Genomic DNA, 6,038 nt, shown 5'->3' with positions numbered 1-6,038 from the left:
GTCATTGGTACCAAATGGGTTTTCAGAAATAAGTTGAATAAAGATGGGACAGTGATAAGAAACAAAGCCAGACTGGTGTGTAATAGGTATGCTCAAGAAGAAGGAGAATACTATGGAGAAACCTTTGCTCCAGTAGCCAGATTGGAAGGAGTTTGTATGCTTCTTGCATATGCATCTTTTAAAGGATTCGAGGTATACCAAATGGATATAAAATCTGCATTCCTAAATGGAATACTTGAAGAGGAGGTGTATATAGACCAACCAGATAGGTTTGCCCTATCAAAAGATAGTGACATGGTGTGTAGGCTACATAAAGGCTTGTATGGACTAAAGTAGGCACCTAGAGCATGGTATGAATGCTTGCACTCCCATCATGTGAAGATTGGATTTGAAAGAACAAGTGAAGATATCAATATCTACTTGAAATCAAAAGGAGATCAGATTCTAATCTGTGTAGTATTTGTTGATGACATCATCTTTGGAGGAGATGACAAGATGAGTCATGATTTTGCCGATGAGATGAAGAAGGAATTTGAGATGTCACTCATAGGGGAGATTAAGTTCTTCATTGGACTACAGATTCAACAAATGAAAGATTGAATCTTTATTACTTAGTCCAAGTATGTCAAAGAGGTGTTGAAGACCTTTGGCATGGAAGACAGTAAGCCGGTTGGTACACCAATGGTGACTAGTTGTAAACTATCAAAAGAAGATGACTCAACACTGGTAAATGAGAAGGAATACCGATCAATGATTGGTAAGTTGCATTATGTAGTGCATAGCAGACCGAACATTGCACATGCAGTGGGTATTACCGCTCGGTTTCAGCAAAGCCCAAGAGAATCCTACTTGGTAGCAGTCAATCAGATTCTTAGATATATGAAGGGAACTATTGACTATGGGTTATGGTATCCATACATTAATGATTTCAACCTGAAAGTGTTCATAGATGTTGATTGGGATGGTAATGTAGATGATCGGAAGAACACAACCAGTGGTGCATTCTTTTTCGATGGTGGACTGGTCTCATGGATGAGTAAAAAGTAGAGCCGTATCTCTCAGTCTATAGCAGAAGCGGAGTATGTTGCATCTTTTATGAATTGTACCCAAACTATTTGGATGAAGCATGTATTGAATGGCTTCAAAGTTCCTGTATCTGAACCGGTAAGTATATTCTGTGACAATACAAGTGCAATTAACATTTCCAAGAATCCGGTTTTACATGCTAGAACCAAGCACTTTGAACTCAAGTATCATTTCTTGAGGGAAAAGGTTCAGAACAAAGAGGTGGCATTGGAACATGTTTCCAGTAAGGAGCAGTTAGCAGACATATTCACCAAGCCTCTACCGAAGGCTTCATTTACCTATTTGAACGGTGAATTAGGGGTGTTGCCCCTTCAAGAGGTGAACTAAAAGTAAGTGCTCCACATCAGTCAGATCTTACTTTGCTATATCTTCTCAGGATTGATGTGTTGAAGGATGCTACTCCTCAGGGGGAGCAGCATAGTGAAATAAGGAAGCTTGTGCCTCCACTTTGGCATTGTTGTCAAAGGGAGAGAAGATGTGAAGTGGAAAAGATATCTGCAATATTAAAGAGAAGATGTGATGCAAAAAGAGTGATATCTTTGTATATTGCCATCAATGCCAAAGGGGTAGATTGTTGGCATATGTGCAAGAGTATGATGACATGATGATATTGTATGTTGTCATTGATGTCAATATGCTGAGAAGTGAACCAGTATATTGAAGTTAAGCAACTGGCAAAGAGAACCTGTATGGTGGTGTAAACCGATATATGTGCAATAAGTGAAGCAGTATGCTTGTCCAAGTGAACCGGTATGATGTTGTGAACCAGAACCGGTATGTCAGAACGAGAACCGGTACATGGAATGTGGTAGGACTACCGGTTGGAAGTCTTAGCTTCAGGGTTTCCAGTTGAAGTGTTCCAAGCCCAATGACATTGTGTGATGAGTTAGCATTGGAATGGAGATAACATCGTGTTGCCACGTCAATCTCGTGCACGTGAAGGATCTTGCATGAAGAAGATTGATCCTATATACCTTGGGAATGTGCGAAGTATTTGCAAACAGTGGAGAACGTGTGATGGGTTATCGCCTCCATGAAGCGGTGAAGAACGAACGATGGAGAATATCTTGAGATCTGTTCAAGACCATTGTATTCAAATGCAAAGTGCTCAATGGTCAGGATTGAACTGATCAATTGCTTAACCTAAGTGTTTAGGGTTTAGGGTTTATGTTGTCGACCTATTTGTGTTCTATAAGGTCGATGTTGTGTTTCATGTTGAGGTTGTTGGCAAATGTTGTGTGTGTATCTAAGTGCAGAGATACGTGATTCTTGTCAGACCAGATAAGATGATTGATACCTGCATAGTGTGTGTGTAGAAGGAAGGAACTAAACCGGATCTGCATTGGCATTGAGTGCTATTACCATATCATTGTAACACCTGTTGATCTTTAACTACTTCAACAGATAGAAAATCCCTTAACCGGGTAGCTTTAACCAGCTTGCTGTAAATCCTTTAACAAGGTGACTCTAAGCCATTGAGTTCATAAAATCCTCTGACAAGATAACCTCTAACAGGGTTTAACCCTTAACCGGGTATTCTAGCCATCCCTTAACCGAGTGATCCCTAACAGGATCGGTTCCTAACATAACCTGTTGTAACAGTCTTTAACCGGACTAGGCTTCTAATAGAGTGGACTTCTAAAGAGTTCAAAACGGCTTGTGGGTATTCATCCCCACCATGGTTTTTCCCAATTGGGTTTCCACATGAAAAATGTGTCATATGTGATGTCTTTTTCATGTGATGCTTTGTTGTTTTCTGTCAAGCGGTGAATCATGTTGATCTAGCAAGTTATTATATTTCTGATGATAGATTATCTGTTTATGCTAGATTATCTGTTTATGCATAAGGACAAAGTGGAAATGAGGAAGTAGGTTGTGTGAAAGGTAAGAAGATTGACCGGTTCATGTCTTTCAAAGTTGCACTGTGTTTAACCGGTAGTAGTCTGGTTTGGACCGATGTTGGAGATTGTCAGTAGTTTACACTCTGCAATCAAATCGGTTTAGGAGAAGTTTTTGTGCCTACACTGATTCACCCCGCCCCACCCCTCTTATCATCTTGTTTTACGCTTAGTTTTTGCCCTATTGTAAGTGTGGATTTTTCCATTAGATAAGACTGCACCTTTATCCTTAACCTCTTAAACTAGATATACTTTCTCTCTTTCTTGATCCATCCCTTACAAATAATTTGACCAAATCATCCATTGACTTGTATAAGAAATATTTCAAATTGAGTGTAAGGATCTCATATTTAAAGGCAAACCCCAAGTCATTAGTAAATCGATAAAAGTACCATCCATAGATTAAATACCATTCGAAGTATATCAAATAGAAACAAAAAGCATTCGATTAGCACTTGCCCAAACATATATTATATTATCATTCATTATCTAGGCATATTGCATTTTTACTTTAACATGTATGCAATCTTCTTCATTCGCAATATTGATCCAAGAAATTGCACTCTTTCTCTTTGTACACTAGCAACTCTTAGAATGCTTCCAAACAAGGATAAAGTCACATGATGAGGACCAAATTGTAAGTGTCACCCTATCCATGCAAAATAATACTTCATATATTATTGATTTGATTTCAAAAGCTAGGTTTTATGAATGTCAATTGTAGTGCATATCTAAAGCCAACCATCAACCACCTAAGAGCAATAAATGAAGCTAAGGACATCCTAACCCTCTCATTATCATGTACAAGTTTATCAATCTTGACTCTTAAAGATGGGCCTTGAACCTATTATATAAATTCACCATAAACAAAAGTATAGAAGCAACTAGAACAAAAGTTGGCCACTAATTCAAGACGAACTAAAAAACAATACCAAAACAACAAACAAAACAAGAATTTCAATTCTTTAACAAAGAGCTCATGGTCTCCTCACTGCTTCCTCTTCTTGTTAAACCTTGACCAATCAAATTTCACTATAATTTTTAACTTTACCTATTATAAAAATAAAAAATAGCAAAAATTCCACTTTAAATTTGCGGAATAAAGAGAAGTTTTGAGTTCAATGTCCCAAATCTTTACATTTGTGGGCCACCATTTTTCCTCATCATAGAGTGTCCCATATCATAGAGTGTCCCATGGACTAATTCTATCATTTTATGGACATTGATATCATTATCATTATCAACACCATTTTTCAAATAAATCACAAACGACGCGTATAGAATTTACAAAGGTTATATGATTTTAACAATCATGTCTGTATCTCCAACAATAGGTTTTGTAGAAAGCTTCCCATTTATTTGTATCTCCATCAATAGGTGCTGTAGAAAGCTATGTAATTTGGATTTGGCAAATTTAAAAGAATTTGAATAATTTTGCAGATAAAAAGTGAAAATCATTGTCTTTGAAAATCCTTGTAACTGCTCCTTCAATCTTTAACCATTTTCAGATCAAACATTGATTTTGCACTCAGCTAACACCAGATTTATAGCTGATAAAACCTGAATTGACGAAAAACAAAATTAGTTTGATTAAAAACAAAGATTAAATCATAACAAATTAGAGTTTCACATACCTGTAATGAAACATTTTCCTGGCATCTATCAAGGTCATCCACAAAGGCTATTATTTGAGAAGATCTGCTAACACTGCAATCTCAATTACAAATGGAAACCAAAAGACACAGTCACAGCCAAATAGAATAAACCCTAAAACTATCATTCAATAAACCGTTCCCCAAAAATTTTGCCATATATTGAGCTACCGGCCAAAACGTCTAGCTGATGAATGCTTTACGGCTTTAATGTACAGCTAAATTCAAATATACGAACACAAGTACAACTGCAAACTTTTCATCATCAAATTTTCAAGCCAAATAAAATAAACCCTAGAACTTTCATTCAATAAACCCTTACCCAAAAATTCGCCATATATTGAGCTACAAACCAAAACATCTAGCTGATGAACGCTTTACAGCTTTAATGTACAGGAAAATTCAAATATACAAACACAAGGAAAACTACAAACTTTTCACCATTAAAATTTCAAAATAATATTGTCAAAGCAAATCAGTGGATTTGCAACCCTGAGAAATAATCTGACATTAAGAACTTTGACAAAAAAAAATTAAAAAATTCTGGTATTTAAACTGATTAAGAACAAATTTGTGAATCCTTAATGGCAAAAAGGCTACCTTGAGGTAAGTAGTTGGTGCTTGGCAGACGGAATTGTGATAGCGAGGTCAGTATTAAGGCGTTCAACTCCATTGAAGAGCAACACTGGCCTGGCTAGCACACAATCCAACTACCAACCACATTCTCCTTTTATATCTTCTAAAAGGAAGGGCAGGCATCTTCTAAAGCAGAGAACACAGCTCAGATTCTCAGAGTGTGGGCAAACTGGTAAAGAAAAATTCTCACAATGGGGGCTACGTATTACTGGTAAAGAAAAATTCTCAGAAAAGGGGCTATGGGGCTATTACTGGTAAAGAAAAATTCTCCCTTGGCCTGAAATCTGTACTCACCTCGGTTTAAAAGATAAAGAAAGATGCGGAATAAAAATGAAGATGCCGGATAAAAGAAAGATGCCGAATAAAAGAAAAAAAGATGCCCAATAGGATACAACTGTCTCCAACAAAGATAATCTTCACAAAAGATGAAATCGATCTTTACCTCCATTGATGGGATAGTGTTTAATGACATGCAAACTCTTTTTCAAAGCCTGTTGAAACCTTCCCAACAAGCAAGCAAGCATATATAAGGCAGGTTTTCATGCTGTCGTTTAGTTTATTTTAAGCTAGTAGTTATATGAATAGTTAATTATTTGAATAGTATTAATAATAATTTGTGCTAAGAAATTTGTGCAAATTTTTTTTAATATCGCTTATCTCCACAAAAATAGAAAAATATTTTAAATTATTTATTTTTTCATAATTAAAAATTTGTATGGAGACATTCTAACTAATTATTTTTAAGTAGGAAATGGACTTAAGCAAT

The 6,038-nt window shown here is 36.3% G+C and overlaps 1 long non-coding RNA gene across 1 annotated transcript; it reads right to left on the bottom strand.

Annotated features, from left to right (window-relative positions):
• Nucleotides 1-3,985: 3,985 nt before the first annotated feature.
• Nucleotides 3,986-5,574, bottom strand: LOC131028578 (uncharacterized). Its single transcript, XR_009102608.2, has 3 exons — nucleotides 5,237-5,574; nucleotides 4,619-4,691; nucleotides 3,986-4,544 (listed from the first exon to the last, which is right to left on the bottom strand). It is a non-coding gene; the product is annotated as an uncharacterized LOC131028578 (long non-coding RNA).
• Nucleotides 5,575-6,038: the final 464 nt, after the last annotated feature.

Source organism: Cryptomeria japonica, chromosome 8, assembly GCF_030272615.1.
Source record: "Cryptomeria japonica chromosome 8, Sugi_1.0, whole genome shotgun sequence".
Taxonomy (NCBI): Eukaryota; Viridiplantae; Streptophyta; class Pinopsida; order Cupressales; family Cupressaceae; genus Cryptomeria; species Cryptomeria japonica.
The sequence above is the reverse complement of the archived record's forward strand: the minus strand, read 5'-3'. Positions and strand labels throughout refer to the sequence as shown.